General features: G+C 43.3%; 2 long non-coding RNA genes across 2 annotated transcripts; one reads left to right on the top strand and one right to left on the bottom strand.

Moving 5' to 3' along the window:
• Positions 1-1,046: 1,046 nt before the first annotated feature.
• On the top strand, positions 1,047-1,989 carry LOC143473301 (uncharacterized). Its single transcript, XR_013120503.1, has 2 exons — positions 1,047-1,185; positions 1,493-1,989. It is a non-coding gene; the product is annotated as an uncharacterized LOC143473301 (long non-coding RNA).
• Positions 1,990-3,061: 1,072 nt separating this feature from the next.
• LOC143473868 (uncharacterized) lies at positions 3,062-17,241 on the bottom strand. The gene is made up of 4 exons (XR_013120643.1): positions 16,989-17,241; positions 16,343-16,530; positions 5,690-5,796; positions 3,062-3,443 (listed from the first exon to the last, which is right to left on the bottom strand). It is a non-coding gene; the product is annotated as an uncharacterized LOC143473868 (long non-coding RNA).
• Positions 17,242-17,442: the final 201 nt, after the last annotated feature.

Below are 17,442 nucleotides of genomic sequence, written 5' to 3'. Positions count from 1 at the left end.
AGGACATGTCAGGACAAAGAGATGCTTGAATGTCAAACAGTCTGTATGTGCAAAGTAGAATATCACACACACACACACACACACACACACACACACACACACACACACACACACACACACACACACATTTCATGGTTCATGGCTGTGTGCTCTTATCCAAAGTGACTTTCAAAAGTGGTTTGTCATCTGCACATCCTACTCCAAATATCCTTGAACTAATATTGCACTACATACAGAACCAAAAACCCGGTCACTTCAAATTCAGTCCAACCCTACTGAGCTATTTCTGCCAAACCTGTATCTGCTCTACAAATACTGCCAAAGCAGATGTAATCTCTGATCAAGAGAAGGGGGTATAGCTGTTATGAGAACATCTATTTTGGTGTCCAGTCGAGCACAACAGAGGGGGGATGTAAGAGACACACACAGAGAAATCCACCTGCCTGTCTCAGTTTTGTCTCAGTTTCCTGCAGTGGACGTCTGCAGTAACACACACACACGAGAGGCAGAAAATGTGGTGCCTCTCCAACATGTCTGTTTATGGTCACAGCCTAAAAGCTGGGGTAGCAGTGGAAGAGTGAAACAATACCGCCTGTTGACTGTTTATTACCCATTACAACTGACCACCCAGGAGTCGTGGATCTCTAAAAGAAGCACGGCACTGACATTCTCTCTCACACACACACAACACACACACACACACACACACACACACAAACAAACTCATCCAAATCTCATGCACACACCCACAATAATCACATATAGCATCACATACACAATATAACCTATAAATTGCAGTGTCATATTAAAGTTAAATTAAGGACATATTTCTAGTGTCTGGATTCCTGCGCTGGGAGGGTGGTGAGTTCACACAGGCTCAAGCAGAGGGCCGCGGCCCTCTAAATGCAGCACAGATCTGAGAGGCGGGATAGCCCTGCCGTCCAGAGCCAAACACTCCCCCACATGACCCCCTTTGCATGCAGAGGGCAGGGCAGAAAAAGACAGCAGCGAATATGATAGCACATTCAGGCTGAGTGGAGTGATCCCCCCACTCTCCCGGAGGGAGACCGGAAGAGCCCAGATCCATCACCCCTCCCACCCCACCTCCCGTGGGTTCATGTGGGCTTCTGTCTGCTGCTGCTGGGCCTCCGGAAAGCAGAGGCAGGATGGGTCCTGGACCCAGAGGTGAGCACCTGCCCTCAACCACTGCACCGCTGCATATTCTGTACTTATCTCGCTGTATTCACCTCTCTCTCTCTCTCTCTCTCTCTCTCTCTCTCTCTCTCTCTCTCTCTCTCTCTCTCTCTCTCTCTCTCTCTACTCTTCTGTGCTACTCCCTCCTTCTTTCTCTTTCTCTCTGTATATTTTTGTTGTGAATTTATATCCAGGGTGATGTCGGGCTTGCTTATGTAGTCAGTGGTGTTTAAACTGTTTAATGTTGCTTGCAAGCCACAGTTGCTCTCTTCCCTCCGCGTTCCCTTTCTTCTCTCAGGATTTCCTCCATCCCATCGTCGTTCCCGTGACAGCAGGCGCTATATTTAACTTGCCCATTGCCAGGGACAGATGCCTGGACCGCCACACTCCTCTTTCCGACCGACAAAGGCTGGCAAATCAATCCTTCCAGGAAACCCAGGGCCGAGGGGTGGGTGGGGCGAGGGGGCGGAGCAGTCGGACTGAACCCCATAGAGGTTCATGATGCTCAGATGGGGGCGGGGCTTAAGTCTGTTGCCCTCCAGCACTCTCTGCCCTCGTCCATATCAGAAGGGCAGTAAATTCTAAACAAATGTAACGGGGAACATGCACAGCCTCGGGCTTCTACGCCCTCAGCTGTTTCCATCCCGGACCTGCTCCCGGACCTACTCCTGGAAGACATGGCCCGAGCTGCAAAGCCGTTCACTGTCTCCCGATCCTTGCAGGGAGCAGTTGGGACTTGCTGTCCTTTATTCTGCAAGCTTATAAAATAAACCATTTGGACTGCTTTATCCTTAACTTGAAGGCTGTTAATAGTGTTTGAGTATCAGAGATCATGGGCACACTATCTTGTGTTTCCCCCTCTTCAGGATCTATATATTTCAGTCTGACAGCAATTGAAAATAGGGAGAGCACTAATTAATTAATTTCTATGGCTAACAGTGATACCAAAATATTATACCAGAAGCCAGATGTACACAGCCATAACTTCTTTTAGCTAGTGGACATATCACCATAGAAGATCAGAATAAAATTAAAATTTAACACATTAATTATCCCAGATGTAGCATGGGAATCACATATAAATTTAAATCTTTGATTAATATGATTGCACTTTCATATTATCCATGCATGTTTAATTCCACAAGCAACATCTGCTTTAGCCTGCATCCCAAGCACACACCCCGGACATTTGCTAAAGCGTGGACTACCTCTCTTATGGCCTAGATCAACAGCAGGTATCCATGAGTCTGGATGAGAGTGGAGATGAAGGCTGGCCAGTAGTTTTCTGCAGGCATCGTGATCAATGTGCTTCATGTTTTAGACCATGGAGTGAGGTTGAAAACTGTCAACTTTGTGACTATGCTCCGAGCATCACAATCATCGTCCATCGCTGACCAATAAAGATTGAGAGTATTTTTTCTCTACTCATGCAATATGGAGGAAAAGCTAGTTTGGGCAATTTTTTAACATTCCAAAGGGTACAAAGATAGCAGTACCAGTATCAGTACCAGTCAGTTTCAGTTTTAATATGCACCCGTCCACGTCCCCTTGCTGTCTCCCCTCAGTAGGACCCCTGATACCATCTTAAGGGCTGTTAATGAACTGAAGTGCACCAGATGAGCCCTTGGAGGGGTGAGGGAATGAGCACAAGCATTCACACCAGCATCAGAACATTACCCAGAAAGCAGTGGGGCAGAAAACAATGGCAGACATATCTGAAATGTGAAAAATCTTCACAATGCTTAAAATTTCAAAGATACATCACATTGTTTTTTGTTTTAAAATTGGTATTTATTAACTACATTCTTAATTTTGCTGTTTCTAGTCTACATGTCTCTCATGTTTTCTTAGTTGGCCAGGCCTCCAAAGAAGCAAATAAAGGTAAGAACAAGTCATGTTCAAAACCAAATACAGCCATGTTTGAAACTGTGGCTTACTCACTACTCGTCACATGTGGAAATCTGGGACACTACACAACATAGGAAACAGAAGTCATGACGATGTGAACAGTTCCAGATGCTACATTATGCAGACTCACCCGCGAGAGCAAATTGTTCCTCATAAACAATCTGAAAGTCACACCACATGACCTGACGTGGTCACACCATGGACCATTAGAAATGGTATGAGAACATCAGCCAGGTCCACCAGATGAAGTCCTGCTCACGTGGCTTCACTGAGCAGAAGGCCTCTTTCTTGACACAAGATGCCCTTCACAAGTCACTTTATGGGCGAGATTAGGCAAACAACTGAAAAAGAGTGGAGAAAAAAAAACAACTTGAGACATTCACATGGCTAGAACCCTCATAGAACAGGTGAGGGAGACAAAAACAAAATCTCATATTTGGGACCACCAATTACCAGCAAGCATGGGGTACAAGTACATGTAAAGACTTTTGCAAAGCCTTTACGGGGGTGGGGGACACACGTGGAAGATTAAGCTAACAAGCACTGATTAGCTCCTGGCTTGTGGTTTCCCTCTGGTGGCCATTGGCTGGCACTGCAAGCCACCTGTTACAGATTGCCTTACTTAGATGAATAGATGAAGTGTGAGGAGGCCCCTGTACACCTACTTTATTTCGGTACACCTCTCACAGTCAATGAGGAAGACTATTATTTTCTCTATGCAGTACTGCCTTGACTGTGTTAACTGCCTTAACGTACCCCTGTGACCTCCCATACATTCACACTTCTGCCCTCCAATGACATCTCCCAGACATTTGCACTGGTGAAGGATCTTGGAGGAGTGGTGGAATGTCTTAATGATTGAGTTTATTTTTTAAAGTTACTACTAGACAATTCAATGACCTAGAGGAATCGAAAAACCTTCACAGACATTCCATGACGTCATTACCCTGCACAAGTGGAATTTCAGTACCCGAATGAAATAAGCTGGCTTTTTCCCCCCTGGTGTAAGGGTTTCTTATAACGATATTTTTTCCATATTCACCACATCAAGCAGAACAGTGGGTATGTGGAAATTACAGTGGGTTTCAGGAGAAGTGATTATCTGCAGCATGTCATTACAGGCAGGTAATGAACTGAGTCATGTAGCCTACTGGTAGCTGGGAGCAGGTAGCAGTTAGCATGACTGCTAGTTAAACTCTCACAGAGCACCGCCTTCACCACTTTATTCAAGCATTAAAATAGACCTCAGTGGTTGGAGTCTGGTGTGGGTGGACAATGCCTACACCCTTGCCCTCAGAGAGTGGTCACACACACACACACACACACACACACACACACACACACACACACCTAGAGAATGAGAGGGAGAAACAGGCACACATTCTGCTAGGAAACAAAAAGTCACAGTCCAGTGCTGCTCTACCACAGACTGGTTCATAAGGTCAGAAACACACACACACACAATCACAAAACACAAACACATGCAAACACACACACAAACAAACACACACATACAGATGTAAACACACAAACACACACATACACACACAAACACCCACATACACACACACAACAATGAAACTTTCAGAACTTGTCACAGCTGTAAATGGCACGGTAGGGTCTCAAAGCCTTCTGTCTCAAATAAAGTGCACAAAACTCGAGTCTCACAGTAGGCCTACGGTTGCCCTTAGTTACACTATAACCTTCATGACGTCCACACAGTGGCACAACACTGCAGTGGTGAGGTAAAGACCAGTGATTAAACGCCTTTCTGTCCAGCACTCAGGAGACAGAAACATCTGTATTCGCCAGCATTCACCAGCCAATCATGTCACGGTGTTTTGAGGGTATTTTTTCTGGCTTACAAAGGTATCAAAAGCTAAGGATTCATCAAAAAAAGAGATAGATGTTAAAAAAGCAACCCCTAAAATTGAGTTCTCTTGTGACAGCCATGATGTGGCCATTAAGACCTGCCCCCTCTTAAAGCCTCAATTATGAGCAATGAGGACACTCTGACATTTGGAGCACCGTGGAAGTGTTATCTCTACTGGGTGAAAGAACGTTTAACTAAATGTACCGTAATGGTATTAAATATACATTCTAACGGGCCCCATGGTGTGAGGTTTACTCTGAGCATCGGAGGAAAGTTCTCCCAGTTCTCTGAGCCTCTACCACAGGGTTTGGGCTTCCTAAACCAGAGACTCATTACTACGGCTGGCATAGCTCAACCGCATGCCGTAAAATATCATCATAAGGGGGAAAAGGATATATGTTGGCTTGGCATTCTACATATAGGGTTTTTTTTTACTGGTTACTTTAAACTGAGCATTTTATATAATCTTTGGGTTGTTTAGCATGAACTGAGAATGAACGCATGGGGAGAGGCTGAGGTTAAACTTCACTCTTCTGGTTAGATCAAATTCTACAGTTGGCATGGAAAACCAACCTGGGTGTAAGAACAGAATGTTAACTAACCAACTTTCCTTTTTTGCCACCGTAGGGCCACCGTACTGGGGCCACGGCCCAGGGAATGTTCAGACAAGCTCCTCACGTGAACACACAGCGGGTGATGTTCAGACAGTCCTACCATGCACGGTGTGACAGATGTTTTCCACGATAAAGGGCATTCCTCCATATGTGATGTCATCAGAATGTTGCGTTTGGGTTCTGCTGCTGGGAGCAATGACAGGATGGCTGTGGAACACGTTAAGAAGACTGAGGTCATGGACAGAGACAGAGAAAAGGCAATGATATAAGTAGTGCTTATTTAAAAATGTTGCAACATGCAGTCTGGTGACTTCCACAGATCTGCCTGCTAAATCCCTGTTAGAAAAGACACACGGGAACAGGAGAGACCCAGACTTGCCTCTGATACACAGTACCGTACATGAGATGCAGAGGGATTTACAGCCATGCGGGAAGAGGGGGATTTAGAAATAGACATTTATATTATTTTTATATTCATTTACATGCTTTTAAAACAGCTCTTTTGAAAGGAGGAAGTGGTTTCTCGACTGGCACAGAGCGTTCTGGAGTACATCAGACCTGTAGAGATGTGGGAGATCGGAGAGAGGGACTGCTGGGAATGATGAAGTCATAGTAACCAGCAGGAAGGAGTGACAGAAAGGAAGATCATTTTAGAAACCTGGATATAGAGAATGTGTCACCAATTGCTCTCCCTCTCTCTCTCTCTCTCTCTCTCTCTCTCTCTCCCTCGCCCCCTCTCCCTCCCATTCTCAAACCTTTTCCTAATCTCTCTCGCTCACTCAATCTCAAAGTTTCTTATTCTACCTTCTGCTTTCTTTCCTGATGATTCATCTCGAGGAGTGTGTGTATAAGTGTGCATGAATGTGTGTGTGTGTTGTGCTGCCACCAGCCGTTCTGAGCTGTCTCCCTTAGATTCGTATTTACTGTAACACGCAGCGGACACACACAGTACCATGGGAACCGCCAGGGACAGACGTACCTCCTCCAGGATGCCTGCCCGTGTAAACCGCACACAGAATAAATTATAGCAGACAGGGAGAAGGCCTGACCCAGGACTTGGTGTAGGAGGAGCATAATGCATTTCCAAGATGCTGGTAAATCACAGAGTGTTTTTAACTTCAGCTCAGGTTAATGCCCTTGCCTGTGTGGGAAAGGCAGCTGCAAGAGTGCGTTTGGTGGTACACTTTTGGACAGCGGTCAGCCTTGCACCCAATCTTACAGGGTCATGTGATGATCCAAGCAGGTAACAAACGTCGACGGGACAGGAGTGAGCAGACCTGCTGATTTTCCCACTCAAGCAATCCTGACCTGCTGTAAACCTGCCCTGTTACAGACCTGCCCTGTTGTAAACCCACCCTGTTGTAAACCTGCCTTGCTGTAAACCTGCCCTGTTACAAACCTGCCCTGTTACAAACATACCCTGATATAAACCTGCCCCATTGTAAACCTGCCCTGCTATAAACCTGCCCTGTTACAGACCTTCCCTGCTGTAAACGTGCCCTTGTTGTGAACCTGCCCTGCTGTAAATCAGAGATGGGCACTCGAGTGAGCGACTCGAGTCGAAGTCGCACTTACATCACCTAGAAAAAGACTTCATACATTACTAAAACCTCACACTCAAAACATTCAAGTCGACTCTGACTCGTCTAAAATTATTTATGAATGATAGGAGTCAGTCCAGTTGCTGTGCAAAAGTTATATATTAAAAATACTTGCTTTGTGTCTTTATGTTGCCATTATTCCTTTATTTTGTTTCAGTGATTTGGGACGCAGCCCTTTATCTCGTGACGTATTATTGTACCCACTCGTGAACAGAAAATCAGTATCAAAAAGTATCAAAAGTAAACAAACGAGGGTGGCATGGCTACAGCTGGAGTGCCGTATGAGGTAGCCTTTAGCTACAGGGAGGTTAAAATCCTTGGACAGAAAAGAAGGACAGCAACATGTAAAGAATTTGGAAAACAAACTCTAAACCCTAAAAGGAATCAGATTCTTCTAAAGGTGCCAGAATTCTCTAAACGAATCAGGTTCTTCTGAAGGAGTCGTGGTCTTCTGAAGGAGTCATGGCCTTCTGTAGGAGTTATGGTCTTCTGAAGGTAACCTTCTCACACTCACAGGCTTTTCCTCCTACTCTCATTCTCCACATTATTAGGGGTCTACAGCTGGATTTCAGTAAAGCTGATTTGTCCAAAGTCCCATACAAATAAAACTGATACTGAACACATGGCAATGCACAGACCAATTTAGTTCTGATTATATTGGCGTATGGACCATACAGATGGGTGTAGAACAGAATCCCTCCACAGTGGAGGTTTATTTTGTCTTTAAAGAGAAAAATCTATTTTTTTACCATGCAGCAGTACAGGAGCCTGTTCCTCTCACTCCCCCCCCCCCCGTCTCTCTCTGCCCCCGTTTCTTTATTTATCACTGTATGCATCTGAAATCCTAAGTCAAGAAAATGAAACAACCACTCATTTGATTTTTCATGGTCAAGCAGGTGGTGTTTTATAAAACAGTACAAGTGGATTTCTCTGTGGGAAGGCTAGCACAAACATATGCTCATGTCTCCCTGAGACAGTAATACTGTTTTCCATGTCTCCCTGAGACAGTAATACTGTTTTCCATGTCTTGTTCACACAATGAAACAACTTTTGCCTGGGAGTAGCACTGCTCTTGGTGCAGATATGTGGATCACAAACAAAAAATAAAAACATTTGATCCTTTCTCGTACACTCTCTCTCTTTCTCTCTCTCTGACACACACACACACACACACACAAACACACACACACACACACACACACACACACACACACACACACACACACACACACACACACACACACACACACTTTCTGGTTTCCATGAAAGTCTGCAGTTTGATTTATAAAATTAGTCTAACCTATATTCTTCACGCTGTCACACTGAGCAGTAAGTCCATACTAATGAACAAAATGACTGCGAGGCATGTCGGTCCCATGTTGGTTTTTAAGACCAAATGGTAGGACTTTACGCCCATGTTTCCAGGCCCTTTCCTGAAAAACACCAGCACCTCACACTGTAGTATATTCTCTGCTCCACGCATAGTAAGATTCAATAAGATTCAATAATTCAATCTTTCATGAATTATAAAGGTAGATATTAGAATGGAGAGTTCAATAAAATGTGGTTCCTAAGGACCATGATTGGAAAATAAAGCTATGTTTGTTAGTGGTTTGTGGTTAAACAGAAATGTTTTAGTTAGTACTTGCACTAAATATGTAGAAAGGAAGAACGTTGAAGAACTTCCACATTCTGCCCTCTGGTGGACTTAATTGACTCTGCAAACAAACCAACAATCGCTCGTAGGACCTACATGGGTGCGATGCATGAGCTTTTTTCTGTCATATTTGTATTGAACAGCAGGGGGCGTGGGAGCGCAGGGTCGTGTCTGGCTCACAGCAATCAGGAGTAGCGGGAAGGCAGCTGTGGGTGTCTTACATCCGGGTGTCTCCCCGTCAGCACCGGTGCGCGGGCTATCTACGGGGTCCCTGGTCCCCACCCATTCCATATAAACTTTTTCAAGCTTGTACATTCGGTGTGTCTGGGGTACATCGTCTGGAAGCATTCATTAGTCTGTTCACTTATTAGCCCTCCTCTGTCTCTCTGCTGATTAGCTCGCAATATTCACTATTTAAAAGACTGCGTAATGGACAAAGCTTTGTCTTTAATGGGATTATAATTAATTGCTGATTGTAGTTACATTTTAAGGAAATGCCAGCCATCAAATGTTCCCATTGGCAGAAACTGGCTAATTGTGACCTTTAAAATCTAATTGGAAATGTTACACAGTAAAACGGCTGGCAAAATGTGGTGCTTTGCGCAACACAGCCATTACGAACGTCAGAAATCCCCAAAGGCGGTAGTCCTACCAGCCAACACATTTATTTCATTGTATAAATGTCCAATAAAATGAGAAACCATACAATTAGTTTTTTTTCCATAGGATTTTTCAAATGGAGAGTCAAGTTTGCATCACACGGGGTCAGCAAAGAGCTACAAACCTAAACTGCAACCTGCAAGGAGCACGCGCTGCTGCTCGAGTAAAACGTTAACTCATGACCGATCTGTTCGCTGCTCTAATTGACTTAGCGGATTTTCTATTCCTCCACCACGCATCGGGCGCAAAAGAAGAAGCCCTCATTTGCAAACATCATTAAATAATAATGGGGATTCATTACGTGAAACAGCTCCGCGAGGCTTTTGTTGGAGAAGGGAGCGCGGGTGACACAGAGGAGCATCTGGTAGAAGATGATCAGGGGAGCGCGCGCGTAGCTCACCGCGCTTTAGCGCACGTGCCTTGAACGTCTCACAGAAAACGTACCTCAGCGAAAGGAGTTATTACTCGCATAGGAAGGAAAATGAGAAAGACTGCAAAATACTTCTTTTGTGTTTTGAGGCTGATTTCATTAGCCTCGTCCAACACGTTTCTGCCGGTGCGGTTTTTGGCCTATTGTGCTAAATTCTAAGTGTCCATCAGGGCTGTTTCAAACAAATATCTAATAAAATCTAATAGAAATGTGTTTCCGCATAACCAAATGATTAGGTGTAAATAAAAATTAAATAAATGCATAGATACATGAACAAAAACAAGCACGAGAGGTCACAGAGCAGACATGTATGGTTGGCATCTGTGGGTGAGGAGAAACCCGTCTGAGAGGATTCAGCAGTACGCCTTATGCCACAGATCTTCTCTGACTCGAACAGGAGGGCACACATCTTGTCAGATCGTCCACTGGGCCAATGTACACAGAGCATGGCTGTAGTGGTCGAACCACACAGCACAACACTGGAAAGACAGTCCACAAGCTGCAGAGAATTGGCTAATCTGGCTGCGTTAGAGCCATAAGGGACATCTCTCTCTCTCTCTCTCTCTCTCTCTCTCTCTCTCTCTCTCTCTCTCTCTCTCTCTCTTTGTCTGTCTTTCTCTCTCTCTTTCTTTCACACACACACACACACACACACACACACACACACACACACACACACACACACACACACACACACACACACACACACACAACCAAAAGTGAAACGCCTTTCTTCCTGCTTTGTGTCTGATAAATGTCACTACTCGGAGGCCAGCGCTTCATAACAGCCTCTCCGTCGGAGGACATGGCACATGGCCATCCCATACAGCCTAAACAGTGTCTGCGCATAAATGTTCATTTTTCACAGTGCACAGCCATGTGAGGAGTTCTCCTTTCTTCATCTTCCTTTCTTTTCTACATTTGCATTTAAGCTTTGCACTGTGTAGAATACAATAATGTAACATAACACACTTCACAAATGGGAATGCATTGTTTAAAACTCCTATTTAGGACTCTAGACTCTTTTAAAGACTATTTAGGACTATTTAAGACTCTATTTAAGACTTTTTTTGAATAGCTCCAGTTTTCTTCTGGCTCACTATGTCATCTATTAATCTTGAATGGTCGGATCTATTCAACTGTGCTTTAATTAAGCTGGAAAAAAGGTCAGGACCAAAGATGTAAATGCTAGAGCAAAGCAGTTCATTCCTGCAAGCGATGCCTGCTGTTTGAATATCGGTCACTGCGGCACCATTACACCAGGGAGAATTTACTCACTGGGCTTGTAAAAAATACTTTAATTTTGTGTTAGCAAGGAATGCAATTCTCCATTCAGGAGAGAGTGATAGGCGGGTCAGCCTGCAGAGATAAAAAGTAAACAGAAAGAGAAATAGGAGGAAAAGTTGCTGCAGACTCTTTTTCCAGATGCCATATACTGTATGTGAGCCCTCAGTGTGAGTTCTCCACGAGTTGTCCACCACAGAACACAGCCAGTTAATGGTCATCTGAGATTAACCTATCAATACAGCATGCACTCCAATCTGCTCTTCTGATTGGTTGAGCTAGCCAATTATGAAATTATAGGTATTCAGCTAAGGTACAGCAGTGATCCATAATATGTTTCATATGAAGATGAACATTTTGGTGTGTTGGTGATCAGCTCTTGCAATTGGTCTGAACACCTTAGGTAGCCATCTGGTTTTCTGATGACAGCTTGCTTTGGTCTGTATAAGCCTCCATTTTCTAATTTAAAGTAAGCCCTAGAGAATAAAAAAATACAGAGAGAAATAAAGAAGTAGAGACATGACGTTAAAGAGAGAGGAAGGAGAGGCACAGTGAGAGACAAAGAGAGAGGGAAAGAGAGAGAGAGAGGGAGAGAGAGAGCGGCAGGTAGCTGATATACTGACATTCCTTCCCTTGTTCCTCCCGCTCATAAACGTTGGTGTCAGGCAGAGCCACGAGGGCAATTAATCTCGCTGTGGAAGCGGACGAGCACAAAGAAAACAGCACAGGCACAAAAGCACAACAGATGACAAGACGAGACAACGCAATTTACCCGGTTTTCATTGCCGTCAAGAATACAAATGCCAATGATAAACTCCATCTTGCTGAGCAAGAACAGATTGCCATTGTGGAGAAAGTGTTGATCTTGCTGTAATCTTCAGTTAAGAAAGGGGACCTGCACTGCACAGACATTATTCAAAGTGTTTTACTGGACACTGCACACTGAGAACAGATACCATCAAATTTGTGATTTGTTCTGTTAATATATAAATCAAGGGCTGAATAAAGTATATTGGCTAATATATGTATACAATACTTTCTGTGCAGCTTTAGAAGTTGGTAGAGACATTAGCTTTACACAGAAATAGCATTTAAAATTCTCTAACATATGTCACAGTCTGTGAGAGGCAAAAAAGTCCATTATGAAAACAATATAAATCACATATACTCGAGAGAACAGCACTGCATCACCACCTGGAGTGTGGAAAAACGAGGAAGCTCCAGTAAAGCCTACTCGCTTAAGAAAAGAAGAAAGAAAATAAAATAAGACATAGTGTAGTAGTAAAAGAACAAATGTTACTCATAGCCCCTTATAGGTGATGGTTTACTCAGAAATACTCTCATCGCTTATCAATGAATGAGCCCTGTTTGGAGCAAGGTTAGCATTATTAACAACAAATAACGTAAGATACGTAGCATGTTTTCCATATTATAAATCAAACGACCAATACGAGTTTACAGTGAGCTATACAGCGCTTCTGTCATCCCACGTACATACGGACCAAGCAAGCAAACATAATAACTAAGATGGTCCCATCGACAAGATTAGTCCATATGTAAACATGTGAAATGTGCAAAATTTGTACTAAGTCGCTATTATCTGTTATGGCTCACACGTTCTTTACTTTGTGATGTGTTTATAAGCCCCAGTGCATCACTGATCATTACAATTCCATTACAGTTTAGACTACATTTCTATGTTTTAGTCTCAACTATGTTTCAGGAAGTTCACTGTGAGAATTTAGGCTGAATGTACATTAACAGTTTGCTTACCATATGAAACACATCTAAGTACTAGTTTTCCATTAACTCCAAGAGCAGTTTAGGATATTTTACATAAGTGTGGGTTCATTTACATGTGTACATTTAGTGCAGCAGAGCTAGAAGAATATTACTGGAAGATGATCAGAAACAACTGAAATCTGTGCATTCATTCATTCATTCATTCTTTCTTTCTTTCTCTCTCTGTCTCTTTCTATCTTTTAAAGGCTGCTAACATGTTTTTAAATGAATCCAGTGCACCTTCTGTAAGCTCATTTTGGAGTAGGATCAAATACTACTGAGAGCTGCATGTCCAGTGTGTTCACTGAAAACAAAGTACATGTAGAGTAAGTCAGATTAGCAACGTAATTAATGCTTCTTTTGGTAGAAATTCGCAGTGAAGAGTCAGTTGCATGTATTGACCCGGTATTGATCTTGTATTGATCTGGTATTGATCCTTAGGGTCCTAATGTTTATGTGCACATATGCATAGAGACAATATGTGTCAGATTTGTTCCTTAGTAAGAAAAAGGGAGCCAGTCTAACAAATCACAGTCAGACTGACAACACAGAACTGAGATCAGACTTATTAAGCAGGAAACAGAAAGTGGATAGCAGGGTGGAGGATAGATGGGGAAAGGATGGATGAGGGTGGAGGATAGATGAGGAAAGGGTGGATGAGGGTGAAGGATAGATGGGGAAAGGGTAGATGATGGTGGAGGATAGATGGGGAAAGGGTGGATGCGGGTGGAGGATAGATGGGGAAAGGGTAGATGAGGATGGAGCATAGATGGGGAAAGGGTAGATGAAGGTGGAGGATAGATGAGGAAATGGTAGTTGAGGGTGGAGGATAGATGGGGAAAAGGTAGATGAGGGTGGAGGATAGATGAGGAAATGTTAGATGAGGGTGGAGTATAGCTGGGGAAAGGGTAGATGAGAGTGGAGGATAGATGGGGAAATGGTAGATGGGGGTGGAGGATAGATGGGGAAAGGTAGATGAGGGTGGAGTATAGATGGGGAAAGGGTGGATGAGGGTGGAGGATAGATGAAGAAAGGGTGGATGAGAGTGGAGGATAGATGGGGAAATGGTAGATGAGGGTGGAGGATAGATGGGGACAGGGTATATGAAGGTGGGGGATAGATGGGGAAAGGGTAGATGAGGGTGGAGGATAGATGAGGAAAGGGTGGATGAGGGTGGAGGATAGATGAAGAAAGGGTGGATGAGAGTGGAGGATAGATGGGGAAATGGTAGATGAGGGTGGAGGATAGATGGGGACAGGGTATATGAAGGTGGGGGATAGATGGGCAAAGGGTAGATGAGGGTGGAGGATAGATGAGGAAAGGGTGGATGAGAGTGGAGGATAGATGGGGAAATGGTAGATGAGGGTGGAGGATAGATGGGGAAATGGTAGATGAGGGTGGAGGATAGATGGGGAAAGGGTGGATGAGATATTTGAATTCCTGTCCTTGATGCCTCTCACAAAGACACAATGGCGCAGAAAAAAACTACAGAGGCATTCAAAAAAGTACAGAAGTACAAATATAAAAGAAAACAGAATAAAAAAATCACAAAATACATAATGACTGTGCAGGCCGAAGTCAAAGGCATGAAAAGATCTGGGATGACTGTACAGTTACTATGCAGTTGAGAAGGTCACTATGAACTCAAGCACCTGGTCCTTCCTCCAGATGTGGAGTCAGGAATTGTTTCCTCTTTAATAACTTCACATGACGTAGGGGAAAGTGTGGCAGAGAAACCAGATATGTACTACCATGGCGTTTGTTGTCACATTATCTTGTCTGCTTGTCTCTTTCCTTCCACGACTATTTATCTAAAGCTTTTAATAAGACACAAAGCTTCCTGTCTGCATAAACGTTAAAGGCTTCATACGAGTTTGGAAGAAGAGACGTAACACATTTGTCCTCGAGGAACGTGAAGAGGCTGGCAAGTTTACCGAAGAAGAGTGAACAGGCAGGTTTTTTTTCTCTGCTTGGCTTTTACCAGACATGAAGGCGAGCTAATAAAGACGAGTCTACAGCTGCGGTGTTCGCCTCTCACATCTTAGCAACAAAAGCCAGACTCTTTTGTGAAGAACTAAAAGACGTAACTTCACTTTGCCTGTTTAAAAGCAGTTGAAGTAAAGCTCAAGGTAAACATTCAAGGACAGATATGGTGTGGAGAGAGTACAATATGACCATGCTTCAGTGTAAGCTGTCAGCGGAACGCGACCCTGTAAGAGGCTCTGTAACGTGGTACTGTAGCTTGCTGCGCCCGGCTTCAGCATCAGGTCCTTGCGCGTGTTCACACCTGCATCCATCTGGTGGTTAGTTATGACTGTATCATGCTTAATGCGTTAACTACAGCATGGCAATGTGAAGTGTAGTCATGCTTCAGTGGAGACTAAACGTGGTGCAGTTTAGGGAAACACAGCTGTCCTGCACACTTTGGTCTTCTGCATTTACTGCAAAAATCATATTAGCAAGTGTAACCAGGCAGTAAACTCTGTCTGTCTAGTATAAATCATCTTAAATGAATAATAAACCCCCCAAAACATGTTTTTTCAGCATTTCTTGAAATATAAAATGGTTTTGTGGTGTTAATTGGACAAATGCTTGTTATTTGAATTACAGATGATGTTCACATTACATAATTTCAAGATTGCAAAAAATTACTAATGTAGCTGGCCTATTACTTCTAGCTACATCTGTGTTTATCTGATGAAAAACAGTAAACATTAAACATTTCTTACAATTTCTTTGCACTCCGCACTTTGTTGAATGTCGTGAATAATGGTTCGTTTCTGCCTGCGCTCTGTGAGAGTGCCGTTTCCAAGTGCACCAGTGTTTTATCTGTATTTCTATTCAAATAATTGAATAGATTTGTCTTGTGTGGACACATTTATCTAACTTCTGCCAAATCTGTTTTAAAGTGATATTTAAATGTTATGCTTGTATAAGTTGGTCCTGTAGCAACTAAAGCTGCTATGAACTCAAACAATAACCACAGGCAAAGAAGCACGGGTGACAGGAGCTAGGCTACTAGCTGTCAGACAAGCTCTAATTGATGATTTATAGTTATATGTTTTGGCATGTTCATTAAAATACTTATTAATCATTCACAAGATAACCCTAGGACATGATATCACAAAACTGCTCTTATGCTCATGGTTAGAAAGGATTGCTTTTGTACTATTTGTAGAACCAAAAATGTGACCATGAAGCATAAAGTACAGTTGACTATATAATATTTTTGACTGCAAAAAAGAATACTTTCAAAAACAGAACAGTTTATTTTTGTCATTTCCCTAAATGCAAAGTAACTAAATAAAAGAGAACTCAATAAAATAGAGTTCTTCACACCTTGTTTCACAGTTGCCCTGGAATTCCCCAAGATCATCATCTCAGCCTCCAGCCGCAGTCTTCTTTCACCCTGGTGGGGTGTGTTCAGCTGCTCTGCTTGGGCGTTTGTCATTGTAGGTCTGTGGGATCTCACCATGGTCAACGTTCGTTCATCTCCACTCAGGATTATGGTTTTGATTTATTCCCATCTGCATGCACACAATCCAAAATTCAACTTTACAAATACATTTTGTTTGTTTATTTAAGTTTGCTTATTGGCAGTAATGTTTTTTATTAGGTAATATATTCAGAGTGAAGAAAGACCTTGAAAAAAGATTGCTAAAAAGATCACTAAAAAAGATTACTAAAAAAAGATACTCAACTACAGGGAAAGCAAGTGATTTATCCTGACCACTCAGGAAGGTCATACAGAATGCCATATCCCAGGGCACAAAAACACACACACACACACACACACACACACACACACACACACACACACACACACACACACACACACACACACACACACACACACACACACACACACACACCAGTGAGAATGCCCAGTCGTCATCCTAATGAACAAGAATACACTCCATCGTCACATTTTCAGTGCAGCGCACTGCAGCTAAGCTGAAGTTTTCATCCTCCCCCACTTCCTCACCATGGAAAATAAAAAGTGCTGGTGTGTAGCAGGCTCCCCCCTCAGTAGATCCAGGCGTGAGAAATGTAATTTATCTCCCTCCTTGGGAAGGCGCCTTTCAGCTGACGCTCCGGAATAGCAGCAAACATAAAGAGGCTGAAGGAGAAGACCGTGGCCGCCCTCGAGAGTGTGCACTACACCATGAATCGGTTTATTAACAGCTGACGGTGCGGGGGGAATTTATTCATTCGCGAGGGTGTGTTTACAGCGTTTATCTTCAGCTAGGCCTCTAAAAATGTAACAAACCACCCAACGATAAAGAGACAAGGCCTTGAATCCTACAAAAACCTTGAATCTTGGGGACATCAGGGACTAGACACCAGCTGAATCCCAAATCATTCCCTGCTCCCTACCTAGTGCGCAAAACTATTCATGCAATTTTGTGAAACTTTACATGTCAATGAGGGAGACATTT

The sequence above is a fragment of the Brachyhypopomus gauderio genome, chromosome 13 (genome assembly GCF_052324685.1).
Source record: "Brachyhypopomus gauderio isolate BG-103 chromosome 13, BGAUD_0.2, whole genome shotgun sequence".
NCBI lineage: Eukaryota > Metazoa > Chordata > Actinopteri > Gymnotiformes > Hypopomidae > Brachyhypopomus > Brachyhypopomus gauderio.
The sequence above is the reverse complement of the archived record's forward strand: the minus strand, read 5'-3'. Positions and strand labels throughout refer to the sequence as shown.